This window comes from Dromiciops gliroides, chromosome 1, assembly GCF_019393635.1.
Source record: "Dromiciops gliroides isolate mDroGli1 chromosome 1, mDroGli1.pri, whole genome shotgun sequence".
NCBI lineage: Eukaryota > Metazoa > Chordata > Mammalia > Microbiotheria > Microbiotheriidae > Dromiciops > Dromiciops gliroides.
Window position 1 is genome coordinate 338,184,357 of NC_057861.1, and position 22,657 is coordinate 338,207,013.

Here is a 22,657-nt window from a genome sequence, read left to right on the forward strand (position 1 = left end):
TAGCCTGTAAGGGCCTTTCCAGCTCCCAATCCATGGTCCCAAGGACTCTGTTTACATATATTCATTCTTTATATTTTATCACACGTTTAGCATAGTACTTATGCTTAGAAGCAGAGGGAAGGGAAAAACAGAGGGAACATTTAGTCTGGAATTAGAACAATCTGATCAGGCCTTTGGGCAACCCTGGCAGAGGGAATTAAGTTGATTAGATTACCTTACTCAGTTTGACAAGAAAGGTGAATTCCTACTTTTGGTTTAATAAATGTGATTGTCAGTCAAGTAGACTTGTGTTCACTAGGGAAAATATGTGTGCCATTAGTCGTTTGGGGCCTGCTCTCTAATTACTGTTTCTTCAATAAAACTCAGCTGGAAACTAACTGCAGTTGGAAAATCACCCAAACAAGTTAACCAACCCTGTCACAGGTCTTCATTTCTCTCAGGTCCCTGAAATATATTTCTTCCAGTGTTTTCTTTGTTTTTGTTATTTTGTTGTTTCAGTCATGTCCTATTCTTCATGACCCCATTTGGAGTTGTTTTGGCAAAGATACTGGAGTGGTTTGCATTTCCTTCTTCATCTTATTTTACAGATGAGGAAACTGAGGCAAACAGGGTTAAGTGACTTGTCCAGGGTAATACAGCTAGTAAGTGTCTGAGGCCAGATTTCAGCTCAGGAAGGTGAGTCTTCCTGTCTCCAAGCCCAGCAATCTATCAGCTTTACCACCTCTTTATTATAGGGCTATAACCAAGAATATCTTCTCCACTAAGAGCAAAAACAGTTGGGGGGTAATGGAAGTAGAGGAAAGTGGCAAGGCATGGGATAGTCAGACCATTGGTGCAGTTGTCCTGCCAGGAGAAGAGGGGCAGTTAACTGGAAGGGGGTTCTTGAAGAAGGAGCCTGATAGTGATGGGACCCAAGGGTTAGGGGAGATAACTCTGACTTATTGTACATAATATGGGCCAACAGAAGTGGTGGTAGTCACTGTAGAGAAGACCTACCACCCTCCTTCCCAGATGAGAACCTCTATATCAATCAATAAGTCAATCAACAAGCAGTTATTAAGCACCTGTTACGTACCAGGCCCTGTGCTGGGTGCTGGGATACAAAGGCAAAAAACTGAAGTCCTTACCCATGAGAAGCTTGCATCTACTGGGGCAAATCCTGAGGCAAAGTCCTGTTCACTCCATGTGAGTTATGGGCATCCTTTACTAAAACTGTTCTTTTAATTCAAGGAAACCAAGGGTAACACTGGAGCAGCCTGGTTGCTCTTTCCTACATGTTCCCTCTCCCTTTCTTCCTATTCCAGCTTTCCTTCCTTTTATGTCATAGACTCTATATTGGTTTCTAGGATCATAGATTTAGAGCTAGAAGAACCTTAGAAATCACTGAATCCAGCCTTCCCATTTTACTGATAAGGAAAGTGGTACAGACAGGTTAAATGATTTGCCCAAGGCAACACTGAGCTTTATCCCCTTAGTTAAATCTCAGTTCCTTAAGAATGGAGACAGTCTAACCTTTCTTTTCATATCCTTGGCATTTAATACAAGTTGTTCAGTCATTCAGTTGTATTCAACTCTTTGTGGACCATCGTGCCAATATTGCCCATGGGATTTTCTTAGCAAAGATACTGGAGTGGCTTGTCATTTCCTTCTCCAGTGGATTAAACAAACCGGCTTAAGTGATGTATCCAGGGTCACACAGCTAGTGCCTGTCAGAGGCTGGATTTAAACTCAAGTCTTCCTGACTCCTGGCCCAAGGCTCCATCCACTGAGCCACCTAGCTGCCTCCTTTAGCACATAGCAACTACTTAATAAACGTTTTTCCGTTTGAATATTCATAGTGAGATTTATGGCAATTAAAATAAAGATATTACTGAAAGGGAAGGTTTTTGTTTGTTTGTTTTATTAACACCTTGTAAATATCCCAAGACCAGCTCCTCCTTCTCTCTGTCCTGATACATAGAAGGAATTCAACTGATTATATATAGATGATATAATAAAAGAAGGAAAAGGAAATAGAACTGGGGGAAGCAGTTCCCCCCCCAAGAGCCCCCAGTAATGTTTTTACTCTGTCTACCACAGTTGGAGTTCTCTTGAAGAAAGAGCACTTTGGGGGAGACATGGGCACTTTCAATGAAGCACGCCTCATTTGGAGCCACCAGATCAGCCTGCTAGGCACAGGAAGCTGTTCATAATTTTAGAACCATCCATCACCATACACTTGTCATCACCATCCAGCCAGGAAAGTCTCCATTGAAGGCAAAGGAGAGGGTCACCATTTTCCTCACTTCTGCTCTAGCTGGGGGCACCTTTTTCAGAGCTGATTAATAATTTATCTCTTTGGCATAATTAAAAAAAAAGCCCTCTAGTACTGTTGTTAAAGGGTGACAGAAGGACTCTTAAGGGTCTTCTGTGGACTGGTCTCTTATTATTCACTAATATGTCATGGCCTGTACTCTAAAATGATTGAACCACAAGCACAATACCACAGAGGACCTGCTCAGATACAAAGAGCTTGATTAAGGACTTAGAATTCAATGAAATGAATTGTTTTTAAGGATGCTTTCTGATTTTAGGTAATTTTTATTTCCAAATATAGCTTTCCTCTTGCCTTCCCCAATACCCCACCCAACTTCCTACTTCTAACAAAGATTTTCAAAGGGAAAGAGGAAAAAGCAGTTAAGCAAAATCAAACATTGCATCTGTCAGCTGTATCTGTTAGTATGTGTAATATTCCACACTCCTAGTCTCCTACCTCAGCAATAAAGGGAGGCACATTTTCTCAACACTTCTTCAAGGCCAGACTTTGTTATTACAGTAATGGACATATTCAGTGTGTTTTTAATGCTCTTTCTTTCTTCTTTTTAAAATGCTCTTTCTATTTACGTTGTTGTAGTCATTGTGTACATAGTTTCCCCACCTCCAGTTATATCACTAGGCACCAGTTCACAGAAATCTTCCTATGCTTCTTTGAATCCATGTTCATCATTTCTTTTAGTGCAGTAAAATTTAATTACAAATACCACCATTTGGTTGGCCATTCCCCAGTCAATAATGACCTACTTTGTTTCTATTTATTTGCCACTCAAACAAGTACTTTTGTGAATATGAATATAAATATGTATACACAATGGGTGTGTGGTGTGTATGTGTGTATGTGTATAAACTTGTGTATGAACTCTCTATTTGACAAAAGCTACTGGGAAAACTGAAAAAGTTTGACAAAAAATAGGTGTAGCCAGCATCTTATACATGTTGTATTCCAAATGGATACTTGATTTAAATATAAAACATCAGCATTTTTTAAAATAGGGGAAAATGGCTGAATAAAAATAATTGTATACAGGTATATATATAGGTTTCTGTGTGTGTGTGTATGTGTGTGTGTACACAGCACTTTACTTTCTGTCTTTGACCTCTTTGGGTTGGATACTTAGCAGTGGTGTCTCACAGTCAAAGAGTCTAACCATTTTGGTCACTTTTTTTTAAGTATGATTCCGAATCGCTTTCCAGAATAGTTGGACCGATTCACAGCTCCATCATCATTTATCAGTATGACTATCATTCTACTGTCGCTATTTAGCTAAGTCTTTCTCCCCTAGCCTTAGTTGTGAAAGATAGATCCATCCATTTTTCTCTTACTAAAAAAAAAAACAACAAAAAACAACAAAAACAAAAGTGAGGCAATTGGGGTTAAGTGATTTGCCCAGGGTCACACAGCTAGTAAGTGTTAAGTGTCTGAGGCCAGATTTGAACTCAGGTCCTCCTGACTCCAGGGCCAATGCTCTATCCACTGCGCCACCTAGCTGCCCCCAATTGCCTCACTTTAAAAAAAAAAAGTTAACTAATTGATTTGTGTTTTTTTGTTTTATTTCTAAATTAACTGCATTAAGAAATAAAGATTTTCCCAGGCTATACATGGGTGGAACTCACCTGTATGTTTGGCAGCTGGCTAACTTTCTGCACATAGGCCTTGAATCAGTCAATTATATACAAGGCAGGTATCTACTAAATACTTGTTAAATAAGAATTTAAGCGCCTTTACTCCTACTGCTGTACTAGATGAACTTCCCTTCCAACTCTGACTTTGAAAGAAGTCTATGAAAAGAAATTCAGATCCATTGCCTGACCACAAAAGCATAAATTAAAGGGCAGGGTGGCATATGCTAATGTGCTAATTATATTGTATTGAAACTAAGTGCAGTGTAAGTGTACAGCTGGAAGAGGCAAGAGCAATGTGGACTGGAACTATAAGGTAGACTTCATAGAGGAGACAAAACTTGAGACAGGCCTTGAAAACTATACAGGATTTGGTTAGGCAGAAAGAGAAAAGCAAATTCCGGGCTCAGAATATAGTGTAAACAAATATGAGAAGGGGAGAATGAAGATATACAGGTGATAATGAGGAGACCTGCCTGGTTAGAGTAGAGTTTGCTGTTGAGAAGCAGTAGGAGATAACTTTAGATATTAAGTATGATGCAATACCTTAAGTTAAGGAGGTTGGACATGATATGATGAGGACATCATTTTCAGTTTTTAAGAAGGAAAATGACATGAAGAGAATGGTAATTTTCAAAAATTAATCTAGCAATATTGGAAGAGATAGAATCTAGATTTGAGTATTAGAAGACCATCTAGGAGGCTATTGAAATAAACTAGGTTCCTTTCTGGAGGCAATTGGGGTTAAGTGACTTGCCCAGGATCACATGGCTAGTAAATGTCTGAGAGACTGGATTTTCATTCAGAACCTCATGTCTTCAGGGCTGGTGCTCTAGCCACTGTGCCACCTAGCTGCCTGTAAAGGCCCAAATTTTTAACAATATTCTTCCAGGGGGCAGCTAGGTGGCGCAGTGGCTGGAGCACCAGCCCTGGATTCAGGAGGACCTGAGCTCAAATCCGACCTCAGACACTTAACACTTACTAGCTGTGTGACTCTGAGCAAGTCACTTAACCCCAATTGCCTCAACAAAATTAATTAATTAATTAAAAAATAAAATTAAAATAAAAATTTTTTAAAAAACAATATTCTTCCAGTGATGCAATTTGGCTGCAAGTTGTAGACTACTATTTTCTCCAAAGAACTGAAGTTGGGGATCACCCAAAGGTCAGTGGAGAAATACATGATGGGTGTGTGCATGAGGCAAAATGGCATAGATAAGCAATGGTATGAAAGATAATGTAAATAAAATATACAAGTCAAAAAAAAGGTGCCCAGTGAGACACCTGGTATAAATCCTAAATGGTCCATGGGTAACCTCCCTCAAAAGATAAAAAAATCTGTAAACTTCAAGGAAAGTTACCTGCACGTTGGGTAAATCTCTCTGTAGCAAGCTTATGGGAAGACATAGCCAAGGATGGGCAGACATGGATGAACTGTGTTCTTGATTGTTAAAGGGAATGACTGTGTTAAAAAGATCACAGATGCATTGAATAAGGTCATGAGGACCTGTATTAGAGTAGTACTAGTGTGAATGGCGTATGGGGAGAGTAAGTGATCTAGAGGAACATTATGGTAATAGAGAAGTCAAAACTTGATACTGGGGGCAGCTAGGTGGCGCAGTGGATAGAGCACTGGCCCTGGATTCAGGAGGACCTGAGTTCAAATCCGGCCTCAGACACTTGACACTTACTAGTTGTGTGACCCTGGGCAAGTCACTTAACCCCCATTGCCCCACAAAAAACAAAACAAAACAAAACAAAACAAAACCAAAAAACCAAACAAAACTTCAAAACTTGATATTTCTGCAAAAAGTTCATGATGATTCCCAAGCTTTCATGATGCCTTTCACAGGAAAAAAAAAGAAAAGAAATTAGGAAGCTTTAGTGTACAAGATTTTTATGAAGCCATAAAAGTAATCGGAGTGATTTTTTTAAACGACCATAGCAGAACTTCCTTATGAGAATATAAGCAGCTTGAGGGTAAACAACCATCTCTTATTTATCTTCATACTTTCTTCAGCACTTTGCCCGTAGTCGGAACATAGTAAGTAATTCTGGAATTAAATGTATACTTCCAAATGAGTTTTCCTGGGGGGAATGATGTCTTTATTCCAATGAGGCTGTTACCACTAAAAGCATTTTTAAAACTTCCTCTTTGAGAACTGGCTTCCAAGCCAAAGGCGATGCTATTTGGAATAGCCTCGCCAGTGCCAAATCCTCATTTTTTTGGAGAGTGGTTTTGATTTTTGGAAATGATTAAAAGGCCTTCAGAATCAGGTCTGCTGAGTGAAGGGAGTGATGAGTGTTGCTCAACATTCCTATTTTTGGTCACATACAAAGTATGAGCATAAGGTAATGAGCCTGGTTTTCTTATATCAGTTAGTATGTATTAATGCTTTTAGTATTTATCTAATTTGTTAATGCTATTAGTATTGCCTACCACATGCCAGGCGCTCTGCTAAAAGCTGGGCATACAAAGAAAGAAAGGCAAAAACTAGTCCCTATTCTCAAGGAGCTCACAGTCCAATTGGGGAGACGACTTGCAAGCCATTGCATATAGCCATGGGGTTTGCGATCTAGCTTTTAATACATTCCTCCCAAGAGGATTTTAAAAAGCATTTTGAACAGTGGCAGAGCCTATTAAGGAAATCTCACAAATATGTGGTGTGAGCGTCATTCTCCTTATTTTACAAATGTGGAAACCGAGGCTCAGAGAGGCTAGGTATACTAAATCCAGTGTTCTTCCCCTTACAAAACACAACCTCGCCTATTGAAAAGACAACATCCTTTTGAGTGTGTGAGTTCTCTTCTGTTTGTTAACAAATTAGTCTCATTATTTTGCATTCATGCCTCACACGCCATAAATGGATTATCAATTTTCAGAGGATTAAAATACACCCAACACCAAAGCCATAGTGAACCTAATTCCTTTTCTTTCCTTTATGATTAAGAAGTTGTTTCAGGATACACAGCCCCTCCAGATCACTGTAAACATCAATTATAATGATACCAGAGATGTACAAAAGTGCCTGTTAATCAGATATCAGATCCTGAGATTTCAAGCCAGAAGTCACTTTAGCGGCCATCTCAGCAGCCTCCATATTTTATAGGTGGGGTTGAGGGAGGCAAAGAGCTTGGTTCAAGGTTACACAGCTAATAAATAGCAGGCCTGGTATGGCGGAGGAATTACTGCATACATGGTAAATATTAATTTGAATTAACAGTTTGCTTTGAAAATTTCTTGAGATCCGTTTAGAAAGTGTCCCCTGGTGTTCCACAAAGCTAGCTATTTCTATACAGTTCAACAAACATTTCTAACTGAACATTTGAACATTTCTGTCATATTCGAGGCACCGCTCAAGGTTCTAGGAATACAAAAGCCATAGTTTCTGTCCAGATATGTACAGAAATAGCCATAAAACCAGGTGGAATGTCATATAAGCAAAGGAGATGAGCAAACGAAGGGTAATGAGAAATTGGAGTTCAAAGAAATGGAAGTCTTCCTATCTGACTCCCGGCCCAGCACTCTCTCCACTGAGCCACCTAGCTGCCAATACCCATAGACTAGAGGCTAAAGTTTGTTTCACATACCTACAAGTACTTCAAAAGTTTCAAAGTTCAAAACTTAGAAAGTTCAAGGTACTTTCTAGGAAAATAGCATTTTACTGATTTGTTCATTTTAGGATGTAGTGGAAGTTTAATAAAAGAAGGAAATTTGTGACTGCTTTTCTACCTTATCTGATTGTTTAAATAAACCTTTACAAAATCATCTCGATTCAGGAAAATAAGAAATAATTGCTGAGTAAACACCATGGTGTCTTGCTTCATATTACAAAATCTGCTTTTACAATCAAAGAATGAGGCGAATCCCCTAGAGATTGTGGAAACCCCTGTTTCCTTCCAATCTGGACCCTTCATTGTAGGGATAAGGAAACCAGACCAAAAAGGTTAAGAGATTTGTCTATGGTCACACAGTTATTGACAAAACCAACATTAGGACCCAGATCTACTTTCCGCTCTACACAGAAGGGGGATCCATACGGCGTTGTCCTCGGTTTCTGTCGTAACTTTAAAGGGAAATTTCCACATTGTCCGGAGCCCTGGATTTCTTGCAGATGAAGGAGGAGGATGCCCTCAAATTTCTTGCTGCAGGAACCCATTCGGGTGGCCCTAATTTGGATTTCCAGATGGAACAGTACATCTACAAAAGGAAGAATGACGGCATCTACATCATTCATTTGAAGATAACTTGGGAAAAGCTTCTGCCCGCTGCTTGTGCCATTGTCGCCATTGAAAATCCTGCTGATGTTAGTGTCATCTCTGGCCAGCGAACTGTTCTGGAATTTGCTGCTGCCACTGGCACTACACCTATTATTGGATGCTTCACCCTGGGCACCTTCACTAACCAGATTCAGGCAGCTTTCAGGGAACCTTGACTCTTGGTGGTCACTGATCCTCAGATGGATCACCAGCCTCTGACTGAAGCATCATATGTTAACCTCCTAACCATTGCATTGTGCAACACAGATTCTCCACTTCGATATGTGAACATTGGCATTCCATGTAAGAACAAGGGAGCTCACTCCGTGGGTCTGATGTGGCGGATGCTGGCCTACGTCCTATGTATGCGTGGTACGATGGTGTCATGTGAACACCCGTGGGAAGTGATGCCTGATCTTCACTTCTACAGAGATCCAGAGGAGATTGAGATGGAAGAGCAGGCCACAGCTGAGAAGGCAGTGATAAAGGAGGAATTTCAGGGTGAATGGACTGCCCCTGCCCCAGAATTCATTGCTGCTCAACCAGAGGTGACTGATTGGTCTGAGGGAGTGCAGGTGCCATCTGTGCCCATTCAGCAGTTCCCTACTGAAGACTGGAGTGCTCAGCCTGCTACCGAAGACTGGTCTGCAACTCCTACTGCTCAGGCCACTGAGTGGGTGGGGACTACCACAGAGTGGTCCTAAATTTTACCCCAGGTGCTCTAATAGAGAAGGAAACGATTCTTGAAGGAAAAGAAATCTTGATTTCTTATCTTAAAAAAAAAACAAACCCAGATCTTCTGAGTCCTAAACCAAGAACTTTTACACTTATACCATGAAGTCTCAGCTTACAAAAAAAAAAAAAGATAAATCAAGGAATGTTTATTTCCATTACAAAAGGACTTTTTACTTTATAAAAAAAAAATTCACCCTAAGATTCTTTTAAATGTCATACTGCCCCTGAAGTGCTAGAAATATGGTTTGATTTATATATTTTTCAAGGAGAGAACTAGTGTATTTATTTACATACCCCTGCCCTCTCACCTTTCCCTGATATTTTATCCTAAAATATGATGGGAGAGAGACTTCTGGGTTGATAGGACCACGAATCCTAGGAGCTGCTGCAGCTGGAAACTTGTAGAATTCTCAGTACACTCCACCCTATTGGGTGCTTTGGCTTCATTAGCAGCAACACATCCTTTTCAGTCTGAATTAATGAGAACTATTACAAATGAGCACACTGCTTATTCTTTGTTCTTTGCTCTGATAGATTTCATAACAAATATACATATTCAATTATTGAAATGTCACCTGATTTATCCAAATGGCTCAGGGCCCATAGATGTGAAGTTAGACGGGACCTTAAAGGCCATCTTGTCCAATATCTTCATTTTACAGATAAAGAAACTGAGGCAGAGGTTACATGACTTGCCCGAAGTCACACAGCTAGTAAGTGTCAGAGGCACAATTTGAACCCAGGTCTTCCTGACTCCAATTCCACCACCATATCTACCATGCCAGGGGCAGCCAGGTGGTAGAATGGATAAAGTACTAGTCCTAGAGGTAGGGAGATTCATCTTTCTGAGTTAAATATGGCTTCAGGCAATTACTAGCTGCATTGGGAAAGTCACTTAACCCTCAGTTTCCCCATCTGGAAAATGAGCTAGAGAAGGAAATGGCAAACCACTCCAGTATATTTGTCAAGATAACCCAAAATGGAGGGCAGCTAGGTGGCACAGTGGAAAAGCACCAGCCCTGGATTCAGGAGGACTTGAGTTTAAATCCAGCCTCAGACATTTGACACTTACTAGCTGTGTGACCTTGGGTAAGTCACTTAACCCTCATTGCCCGGCAAAAAGAAAAAACCAAAATGGGGCCATGAAGAGTTGGACAAAACTGAAAAATGACTTGAACTGAATCCACTGTGCCAGGCTACCGCTTTATATTCATCTATTAAATCTATTCTTTATTTATGGAATATATCGTTCAATTCATGCTGGAGGTTTTCCAGTATTTTGTTTTCTTTTTATAATTACTATACATTATCTTCCTTACCACTCACATTAAGTGGAGGATAGGGAGGGCAAGGAACAATTACATGTGTTGGTTCCCAAAAGCAACTGACAGGAAATAGGGAATTCCAATCACAGCTATCAGGTTGTTGGGTATGAACATGAAGATAAAAATCTCCAAAAATCTGACAGCCCGACAATCAGAAGGCAACATTTCTCAAGTATTCTGAACAAGTCAGCTCACACAAACCGAGCAGCTTTAACTTTCAAACAACAAAGTCAAACGATTGACAGATTTTTCTTACGTATAAACAAAGTCTTTTCCATTGGGTTATCAGTATAAAAAATGATGCTACTTGTCATCAGGGAAAAAAAACAAAACACCAAAACTCCAAATTTTTTACATACATGCAAAACCCTCAGAATTCCATGAGAAAACAAACCTTTATTTTGAAATAAACTTTGCACTATCAAAATGAAACCAGAGGGGCAGCTAGGTGACACAGTGGATAGAGTACCGGCCCTGGGGTCAGGAGGACCTGAGTTCAAATCCATCCTCAGACACTTAACACTTATTGGCTGTGTGATCATGGGCAAGTCACTTAACCCCAATTGCCTCACCAAAAACAAACAAAAAAATGAAACTAGAGATGCTAAATGAATTCCAAAAGAATACTGAAAAATCAAGCCACTTGCCAAATATGGTGATGAGTTAGATGTGAATGTAAAAGAAAGTGCTCACTCAGAGCTCCCATAGCTAATGTCAGCCCCAAATTGTGACAGTATCTGAAACAGATCAGCTCAGGCTTAGAACTCATTCATATGGAGTACCCTATAAGTATCTTCTATAGAATTTTGGAAAATTCCTTTTCATGTGTATTAAAAGGAGAAAAGGTATCTTTAGGTATTCACCTGGACACACAGGAAACGTGATTTGCTGTGCTAGCTGGGTTTTAGGAAAAACATAGAGAGTTTTCTTGAAACCTAGGATCTTCCAGAAATTGTATGTATGTAGATCAGTCTTCAGCAAGTAATGGATAATGCCTATTGGTGCCAGAAAGAACCTGCAGATTAATTATGTTGCTCAGGAACCTTTTTTTGGGGGGGGGGGGTGAGGCAATTGGGGTTAAGTGACCTGCCCAGGGTCACACAGCTAGTAAGTGTCTGAGGTCAGATTTGAACTCAGGTCCTCCTGAATCCAGAGCCGGTGCTCTATCCACTATGCCACCTAGCTGCCCCACAGGAACCTTCTTTACTGACCTCAGTATGAAGTCCAAGAGCTCTTTAATTCAGCAGTCAAGGTCCTTTACAATTTGGCCCCATTTTTGCTTTTCTAAATTCACCTGAATGAACCTTATACTATAACCAAACTGGTGTAATAAGAATTGTATAGTATGAGAACTGGAAGGGTGCCTGAAAAGGAATTCCCTAGATATAATGGCTTTCCTCTCCACCCCAACACTTGCCTCATATTTAGAGACGTCAATATCTGTCCCAACATCTTTTCTAGCACTCCAGCCTCCGATCCCTGACAAAGAGGGGGCCCTTCTCCTTGCCAGTCTCTCTACCTATACTCTTGATCCCACCCCATCTGATCAGCTATGAGAACTATCTTTCAATCTCACTCATCTGTAAACTCTCTTTATATACCGGCTTCTCCTCCAATGCCTAAAATACATGAGTAGGTCATAGCATCAGAGATTTAGAATATGAAGGGACCTTAGAAACCACACAAGTCCACCTCCCTCATTTGGCAAACAAGGAAACTGAGAACAAGAGATGTTGAGGTATGAAAGGGGCTAAAATTCCAGACCTGTAAGGGGCTAAAATCCTAGTCTGTCTAAAATATCTAATGAGTGGTCACCAACAAATTATAAGCTTTAGAAAGAGTATTTAAGTGTTAAAGTATTTATTAAAGAGCATTGGGATCAGAGAGAAAAGGTAAAAATCTATTTCTAAGAGACCCCATCATCCGACCTGCCATGGCAAGGTCAGCAACAAAAAAGACCCAATGTTTCCTCCTTTCTCCCAAAAGCCTCCTGTGAAACTGGGAACACCCCCCCCCATCCACACGCACATACAGCTCCAAGCTAATTGGCTGGTAGGTTTGATTGACAGTACCCACAAGCAAACTTCCTGAGCCAGGGAAAGCCACATGGCTTGCTCTCAGACGCCTTTTCCTCATGGTGGAGCTTTCCTACAGTAACTCTCCAGCAGGTGGCGTCATTCCAATCATTACAGGTATTTGCCCAGGGTCTTATAGCTAGTAAGAAGTGACTGATGTAGGATTTCAACCTATGTCTTCCTGACTCCTAGTTCATCACTCTCTACCACTTTGCCCCTCTAGGTTTTCTCTAATCTTGAAGGCTCATCACTTGGTCCTGCCAGGCCCTCAGGGTCTCTGATTACTTCTCTTCTTCCTTTCATAGCCAAACCATAAAAGAAGCCACTCACTGCCTTCACTTCTTCTCCTACTCATTTCTCAACTTCTTGTGGTCTGGCTTCCACCCCACCACTACATTGAAGATGCTCTTTCTAAGGTTACCCAAGATCGGTATCCTCCATGGATGTCCAGTGACCTTTTCTCAGTTTTAATCTTCCCAGACCATCTTTTGCCCCTTTTGACATTGTTTGGCCACCCCCACTTCCAGGATATCTTCTGCTGCCTGGGGTTCTCTAGCTGTTCTTTCCTTATAAGTTTATAAGTCCTTATTACTTTTATAAGTTTATCACGTGAAATGATTATGGGCAAGAACTATTTCATTTTGTCCCAATATCATAAGGGCCTCACATAATGCCTTGTATACAGTAGGTGTTTAATATAAACTGTTGAATTAAATTTCCCGCAGGTCATGCTATGCCATATCCCCTTCACCTGGGAACATCCCTTCTCTGCTCCCTCTATTTACTTTAATTAATTTCACCCAGCCTTTAAGGTACAGCTCAGGTTTCACCTCCTTTGTAGAAATCTTCCTCTAAGCATTTGCATCTTAGAGACTATACTGTTTCAATATAGGCCATGTTTTCACCGTTCATTCATTTCTATCATGTCCGACTCTTCATGATCCCATTTGGCAGAGATAACTAGAGTGGTTTGTCATTTCCTTCTCCAGCTCATTTTACAAATGAGGAAACTGAGGCAACCAGGGTTAAGCGACTTGCCCAGATAGTCACCCAGATAGTAAGCATCTGAGGCAAGATTTGAATTCAGAAAGATTCATCTTCCTGATTCCAGGCTGGGGACATCTATATACTGTGTCACCTAGAGGCCAAATATAGGCCATGTATAAATCCTAAATCTGAACTCTCTTTTTTATGTAAATCCTAAATCTGGGCTATATTTTTATGTAGTGCCTAAAGCTGAGCTATATTTTTTTCCAAAGGGATTTCATTTTAGGACAATGGGTGGTCTGTATCCCAAACAATTTAGCATAGGTGCTGTTCCTCCAAAGAGGACAAGAAGTTGTTCTTATGCTTCCTTGTATCTCATGGGCCCCATTGTAACCTCTTGCAAGCGCTTATTTAATGTTTGTGGATGAAATGTCAGCTTCTCAAAGCTATGCCTTTTTTTTTAATCTTTGTGGCCCCCAAACTTAGTACAATGCCTAACACATAGTAGACACCCAATAGATACTTGTTGCCTGACTTCCCAATTATTAGTACAAAGTGTTTAATTTTGAATTGCTGGTCCCAGAAGTTTTCATCAACATAAAAGAAATGATATTTGATTTATCTCTGCTTTCTTCAAGACAAAGCTTAACTTCTTATTCAGGTTTTTTATGGCCCTACCCAATTGGGCTTCAACCTTCTTTTCCAAACACCCCTAGGTGAATTTTCCCCTGCAGCCAAGTTGGTATACTCATTGTCCACTGACTATGCTATGCATATTCTCTGGAATAAGACTGATTAATCTTCAAAAACATATGCATTGGGGCAGCTAGGTGGCACAATGGATAAAGCACCAGCCCTGGATTCAGGAGGACCTGAGTTCAAATCCAGCCTCAGACACTTGACACTTACTAGCTGTGTGACCCTGGAAAAAAAAAATTACATATATATATGTGTGTGCGTGTGTGTGTGTGTGTGTGTGTGTGTGTGTGTACGCACTAAGTTTTCTGAAAGAAATTGCTTAGACCACATACATTTATTGAGTACCTACTATGTGCTATGTACTGTACTAAGCACCTAAGATGCAAAGAAAGGCGAAAGAAAAGGCAAAGGACAGTTCCTCAAGGAAGTTAGTTCAATACCTGCGTTTCCTCAAGGGACTCATAATCTAGTGGAAGAGACAGCATGCAAACACCTATATAAAATAAGCTATATACAGGACCAATAGGAAATAACCATCAGAGGTGCTAGAATTAGGAAGGGTTTGAGGAAGGCTTCCTGTAGAAGCTGGGATTTTAGATGGGACTTGAAGGAAGACAGGAGGAAGAGATGAGCAGGAAGAGCATTCCAGGCATGAGGGGAACAGCCTGGGAAAATGCCCAGAGTCAAGCAATAAATGAATGGATTTCTTGTTAAGAACCTCTGCATCCTGTTGGAAACCAGATAAGTTTCTAGAGAAGGGTCAAACCAAGCAAGTGCAAATGGACCTCACTTTATGGAGCAATCCTTCAAAGCAGGGGTTCTTAACCTACGGTCTGTGAACTTGTTTTTAAATTATTTTTGATAGCTGTATTTCAGTGTATAATCGATTTCCTTTTAAATTCTGAGGATTTTATTTTATGCGTTTAACAGCATCATTGTCAGAAGGGGTCCATAAGTTTCTCCAGGGTGCTAAGGGACACCAGGACAGCCACAAAAAAAGGGTGAAGAATCCTTTCTTCAAAGGTCTGAAAAAATAAAAATCCTATTTCAAGTGCCATGGGACAGCTCCTCATTTAAAGGATCCCTAAAAGAAAGAATCCTTTTTATGTAATGCCAACAGTCATTCCCTAATTCCTTTATTTTGAAAAATATGTATATTCACATATATTAGGTATTCTCAAGGCTAGGTTCATCGGTAATCTTTGTGCAAACACATTCCAGTGTTCTAAGGGTGGTCTGTTTTCCTTGGAATCCACAAAACCCCTTGTACCAAACAAAAAGAACTGTTTCCACAGATTTTTGTTTCAAGAAACTTCTTAAGAAGCACAGTACAGCCAAAAAAATGATTCCTTTCTTGAGAGAACAACCTAAAAGAATGTAAACATTAAAGGGAAAGGAGGAAGGGCAAGGAGTCATCACCGATTGGAAGGCTGCCGATGCCTTTCTCAATTTTGCCAATGAGCTCAGGCATGAGACAAAACTTTTTTTTAGAAACTTGCTGACCCACCTGTTTGGTTTCCAATGTGTTAACATGTATATTTAGCCTCATTTCTATATCATCATCAGTCAAATAATATAAACAATGCTCAAATGAAACAGATGTTCCCTAGCTGAAGCAACTCCAAGGGAAATTGTTCAACTGAATAAAATGAAAACTGAAAATGAGCATCTCCACTGGAAGACGGTGGGGCCATTTCAGTCCCGCTAACAGAGCTCATGTACAGAGGGGCTTCCAAACCAGATTTTCTTCTCTCTGTGGCTTTAAAGTGGGGCATAAAATCTCTGCACATTCAATCCAGACTCACATTGCCTATTAGGCAAAACCTAGTGACCACAGGATAACGCAAAGAAAACAGAGCAAATCCATATCACAGGCCGCCAAGAGTCGTGTGGGAAAGGAGTTTCACAGTTCAAACAGGATGTTCACCCTGTTTCTGGCGATCGCTGTGAATTCTTAACACTCCATTCCAAGATTCTGGCCCATCCAGCACGCTCATGGTGTGCACGCGATAGCTGATAAAGCTGGAGGGATTTGTTCCACATTCCAGAGACCTTCTTCAGAGCACACAGCCCTGCTGTGTGAGAGATGGTCTCCCAGCTTGGGCCAAGTCCCCTGTGCTATGAGATACAGCCAGAAACACACACACACAAAGTAAAGAGCAGGACCTGGAAGCATCACACTATGGGTGGAAATATAATCCTGATTTTGTTCACTCGAGGGGCTCATCAGGATTTGTTGTGATTTTTTTTTCTTTTCCAACAAAACTCAGTTCGAATTCTGCTGCTTTTGCCAAACTCCACCTACATTTCTTTATTGTAGGATTGGGCAAAACAAGTCTTGGTGACGTTAATACGCGCAAATAGGATTTGTAAGAGAGCCAAAGGTTAGGTGTCTGGAGACCTGGATTCCAGCTGTGTCTCAGTTGGCTGTTTAACCTTAAGCAGCTACAGTAAGAGGAGCAAGAACACAGGCTATGGCCCTGTCACTCACTACCTGGGGGTGTTTCAGCAAGTCACCACTTCTCTGAACCTCAGTTTCCTCATTCACAAAGTGAGAGAGTTGGACTGGATGATCTCTAAGGATCCTTCCAACTCCAAATACTGTAATACTAAATCATTTAACCTCTCTTCCTTATAGTCCTCACCCACTTTTAGATGTAGATATAGATATGTAGACAGAACTGCAGGTATATGTATAATATACAAACATGTATGTACATGTGTATGAGTGTATATGTATGCAGATATATATATATATATATATAGTGTGTGCGTATACACACGCATACACCAAAGAAAATTCCCAGTCAGGAAATGAATGAATGGGTTACTTCCTATCAACCTTCACATCCGGCTGAAAATAAAATCTTAATTTTGGGGGGTTTGGGGGAGGGGTCAAACTACACAAGTGCAAGGCATGTATGCATACACACACTCACACACACACACACACACACACACTAGGTTCTTTATAGAGGCAGCATGGTAGAGGGCATAGAGAGCTGGTCTCCAAACTAGGAAGACCTGAGTTCAAGTCTCATCTTTGACATGTACTGTTTGTGTGGGGCTATGGGCAAAGCACTTATCCACTCAGAGCTTTAGGTAACTATCTAAGACTCCTCTTACCTATCCAACTGCTTTTTCTCTGTCTCCTTTACTGGACCTTCTTCCAGATCAGGCCCTCTAACTGTCCCTAAGGTGTCCCCTCCGGGTTCTGTCCAGGGTCCTCTTCTCTTCTCTCTCTATACTACTTCACTTGGTAAGCTCTTCAGCTCCCAGAGATTTAATTACCATCTTGATACTGAAGTAGGGCAGCTACATGGCACAGTGGATAGAATTCTGGGTCTGAAGTGAGGAAAACTCATTTTCCTGAGTTCAGATCTGGCCTCAGACACTTACTAGCTGTGTGACCCTAGGCAAGTCACTTCACCCTGTTTGCCTCACTTTCCTCATCTATAAAATGAGCTGGAGAAGGAAATGGCAAACTATTCCAATATCTTCACCAAGAAAACCCTAAATGAGGTCACGAAGAGTTGGACATGATTGAGAACAATTAAACAATGCAGATGATTCTCAAATCTACCTGTCCTGCCTCAATCTCTCTGCTAACTATCAATCTTGCCTCTCCAACTGCTTTTTAGACATCACAACCTGGATGTCCAGGAGACATCTTAAATTCAGTATATCCAAAACAGAACTCATTATCTTTCCCCCAAGCCCTCCTCTCCTGCCACTTCTCTATTACGGTAGAGGTCAATAGCACCTTCCCAGTTCCCCAGCATCTCAACCTAGCGGTCATCCTGGACTTCTTATTATCTCTCACACCCCACCTCCATATTCAAGCTGTTGCCCAGGCCCATCAACCTCACCTTTACAACATCTCTTGAACACAGGCCCTTCTTTCCTCCAACACTGCCACCACTCTAGTGCAGGCCCCCTTCATCTGACACGTGGACTATTGGAATAGCCTGCTGGTGGCTCTGCCTGCCTCAAGTCTCTATCCACTCCAGTCTATTCTCTATTCAGCCACCAAACTGATTTCCCTAAAGTACAGGTGCAGCCATGTCACTCCCTCCACTCACTAAACTCCAGTGGCTCTTCTTGCCTCCAGAAGCAATACAAAATGTTCTGTTTGGTATTCAAAGGCTTTCATAACCTAGCCCACTCTTACTTTCTGCTTTTCTTATGCCTTACTCCTCAACGCTTACTTTTCAATCCAGTGACACTGGCCTCTTGGCTGTTCTACAAACAAGACACTCCATCCCTCAGCTCCAAACATTTTCTCTGGCTGTTGCCCATGCCTGGAACACTCTCCCTTCTCAACTCCTACTTACCTCCCTGGATTCTTTTAAGTCCCAACTAAAATTCCACCTTCAACAGGAAACTTTCCCCAACCTCTCTTCCCTCTGGTAATTATTTCTCAACCAGTACCTTCCCTCTGTTAATTATTTCTTATTTATCCTGTATATAGCTTGCTTTGTATATATTTGCTTGTGTTGTTCCCCCCAGCGGACTGTAAGCTCATTGAGGGCAGCAACTGTTTTATGCTCTTTTTTTTTTGCCCAGAGCTTAGCCCTGTGCCTGGCACATAGTAGGCATTTAATAAATCTTTATTGATTAATTGATTGTGGGGGGAAAGGTGCTAGCCTGCTTTGGAAGAGAAAATTCCCTATCCCACTGAAATCGTCAACTCAATCATCACTTCTGTCCTACAGTTATACCTACCTTCTTTCCTTCACCGAGTTGTGACAAAAAGAGAATAACCTGCCCTAGGCATTCCCATATCTTCCTTTCAACCATCAGTTAACCACTTAAACACCTCTTGTGTGTGATAGAGCAGTGTCTCTGGCACTAGTGGAAAAACAAAGTGTATAGAAGACACAACCTCTGTCCTTATGAGAGTTTATAGTTTTATGATGAAATAAGATACGCAGGTAACTATAACACATTGTGTCCAATGATGAGTGCATGAGAAAGATTTCTAACAAAATACTATGTGAGATAGGAGACAAGAAGTTCATTATTGAGAAGAAGGACTTTCATGGAGGAAAGATTTGAGTTTCACTCTATAAGGCAGGTGGGAATTAAGTTGGTAAATAGGGGAAGGGGAGGACAGTCCCAGAGCCAGGGAAGGGGGTAAACAAAGGCATGGAGAGAGGACCCAGGGTATGTCGGGCACAGGAAGTAGTTCAGGTTGCCAGGAAAGGAACAATGTGAGATAAGGCTTGATAGCCAGGAAGACAACAGATCTTATAGGGTCTTGACCATTAGACAAAGGACTTTGGCCTTAACTTGTGAGGCTGTAAAGAACAGTGGGAGATGTCTGAGCAAAGGTGTATACATGGAAGATTTTTCTGGTATTACCTGGAGAAGGATGGGAGGGGAGGACAGACTAGAGGCAGATGACTTTGTTAGCTGGCTATTGCAGTAGTCTAGGCAAAGGCGTAGCAAAGGCCTGTCTTAGCACAGCAGCAGTGAGAACAGAGCAGAGAGGATGGATTCCAGAGATGATAGGTAGAGAAGATCAATGAATGGTGAGGGATTGGAAAGAGCCAAAGAGAAAGTCAGGCTTTGGACTGTGGGAGAGGGTGAAGGGTGGTAGGGCCTGTGAAAGAAATTGTGAAGTTGGAAGCAGGTTTAAGAAGAAAGAATGAACTTAACACCAACTACATACAAAACATGAGGGACAATCTCCCCCCAAAAAATAAGACAAAAGCCTGGCTTTCAGCAAGCTTACAGCTTTGTTTGGGAATCCAGACCCAAGTATAATGTAAGGTTAAATATCAATTCAAGACAGAAGAAATAGCAACAAAGACGGTTGTGTTCTCATTGTTGTGAGAGCCTCTTCTACCAACTCGGATCATAATCTGTCCATGAAGTTATAGTCTTAGAGTGTGGCCAGCCATTAGCTCAGAGAGGTTAAATGGCCACACAGCTAGGAAGTATCTAAGGTGATTTTTGACCCTTGGTTTTCCAGACTAGCACTCTAGCCACTATGTCTTGCCACTCTCAAATAACTGTCAAATTACAGTAATTTTTTTTAAAAAGTCACTCTAGGATTTGAATGGGGGCAGCTAGGTGGCACAGTGGATAGAGCACTGGTCTTAGAGTGAGGGAGACCTGTGTTCAAATCCAGCCTCAGACACTTAACTAGCTGTGTGACCCTGAGCAAGTCATTTAACCCCAATTGCCTCAAAAAAGAGAGAGAGATTGAATGGAGGGTGAGATCAGTCAAAGCAAAATAAAGATTAAGGAGTGAAGGCAGCAGAAGTTAGTTAAGAGGTGGGGGTAGAGTTTGAAGGATGGAGGGAGATATTGGTCAAGTATACCCAGGTTTCTAAACTCAAAGTCTGGTTGCAGAGCAGTAACTTCCTCTTGGATATTGAATGAGAAGACTAGATGGGCAAGGCATAGTATGATGGAGAAGTCAGGAAATAATGCCAAGTCTAACCAAGCATTTACTAAGCATGAAAAATAAATACAACTGATTCTTCTCTACTGCTGTTATCTCTAATTGACTCCCCACAGCAACTATTCCAAGTCTTCTCTCTCTTCGAGATCCCAATTCTGCACCTATCCTCCCCACCCCCCACCCCCCAGCATGTGACTTCACCTCCTGCTTTCCTAAAAGGATTAAGGCTTCCATTCCGGAGTTCCCCCCCCCACCCCCGCTTCTACACCTCGAAAACTGCTTCTTCTGTCCTTTCATCTTACACCAGTTTCAGAAGACAAAGTGACCATCCTCTTCACCAAACTTAGCACCTCTACCTGTGCCCTTGAAATCCCATGTCTTGGGGGGCAGCTAGGTGGCACAGTGGATAGAGCACCAGCCCAGAATTCAGGAGGACCTGAGTTCAAATCTGACCTCAGACACTTGACACTTACTAGCTGTGTGACCCTGGGCAAGTCACTTAACCCTCATTGCCCCACAAAAAAAAAAAAAGACCAAAAAAAAAAGAAAGAATAAGAAATCCCATGTCTTTCTCCAAGCTCCTCTTTTTCATCTCCAGTCTTTCCATTCCTGCTGCCTATTTCTCTCTCTTCCTAGAAACATGTTCAGGTCTCCCTAGCCTAAAAACAGCCTTTTACCAATAGCTGCTACCACCTTAAAGCTACCGTCTAATCTCTCTCCTCTTAAACTTTTAAAAGATTAGTCCACATTCTACGTTTGCTGCTTCTGCTTCTTCCATGTCCACTCCTTCTTCAACCTCCTGAATTCTGATGTTTCCTCCCTTCCCCAATACTCTACTAAAAACTGTTCTCAGTTTCAGTATTTGTATGTGTTAGCTTCCCTTCCCTCTCATTAGAATGTAAGCACCTTGAAGTCAGAGACTTTATTTCTTTTGGTTGGTATTTCTATTCCCAGAACTTAGCAGTTCTCTAGAAATGTTCTATCCTTCAATCTATCTGTCAACCATCTATTTATCAATCCATCATCTATATACCTATCATCTATCGTCTAGCTAATCTATCTACCTTTCTATCAATCTATCATCTTTCTATCTGATCTACCTACCTAGCTATCATCTATCTGTCTGTCTGTCTGTCTGTGTATCATGGTCAGCTACCTCCATTTCTTCTTGATACTGTCTCCTCCTTTGGGTTCCATGACACTACTTTCCCCCTGGTTTTTCTTCTATCTCTCTGATTGTTCCTTCCTTCTCCCATCCCCTATGGTGGACATTTTTGCATTCTTCTACCTCTCTCTGTCCAACACCTCCCATTGTTTTCCCTATGCTGCATAGGTATATGACTGTGGGCATCAGGCCACATCCAGCAGTGTCAGTGAGGAAAAAAAAAATAAGAGACTCTTGGCTAAGCCACTCGTTGCTAAAAACCAGTCTAGAATTCCTGTGTTCAGCTTGAAACGTGAGTGAAGGGATTGTGGATCTTGACCCTCATCATGGAAAGGAGTCTCCACTTTAGAGGCTTAGATCAATTCCTTTCATGTCATGAGCTGCTCTAGAAGGCATGAGATAGGAATAAGAAACAGTAGGATCAGCTCCTTCCAGCCTCAGCCTGCCTCTTTAGAGTTTGCCAATATATCCCAAAAGAAAGAGCCAGATTATCCAGGCAAGGTTGTCAGACAGTGGCCATCCAATGCATATTACTCTTTGTTTAGTTATTGTAGATAGAAAAGAAATGGTTAATTTATAATTGCATCAAGTAGTAGTGTATGAATAGAGGTTTTAATAAGGCTATTAATTTTATTGCTGTATTTAGCAAGTTAGAAAAAAATTTTTTTTAAATTTAGAAAGTTCTTTTCATGAATAATCATGAAAATGGTTAACCAATTCTTGGCTTACATGTTACTATACTCCAACTTATCAGAGATTTCGTGCCACCATTTATTTGGCCTCAAGATATTTAGGAGTGTGTTCATTCCCACGGCAGTTCCCCGTTTCCCCCCTCCTCCCCCACCCCAGACACATACATAAACACAGAGAGCAAATATATACATACTTCCCCTTAACTCAAGATCTGACAATATGAATATCTCTTTTAGCAAAAAGACAGAATCAGGAAAAGTGGAAACAAAAGTAACAGTAGACTGGGAGGCAACAGACCTTTATGCCTTTTTTAAAATGAATTTTTAATTATATATTTTATTTTTACACCACCTACACTTCCCAATGTATA

At 41.1% G+C, this 22,657-nt stretch overlaps 1 protein-coding gene and 1 pseudogene across 1 annotated transcript in view; both read left to right on the forward strand.

The window, feature by feature from the left end:
- The window catches only part of NKD2 (NKD inhibitor of WNT signaling pathway 2), a 112,257-nt gene that overhangs the window by 63,266 nt on the left and 26,334 nt on the right, over nucleotides 1-22,657 (forward strand).
- LOC122737055 lies at nucleotides 787-8,900 on the forward strand (annotated as a pseudogene).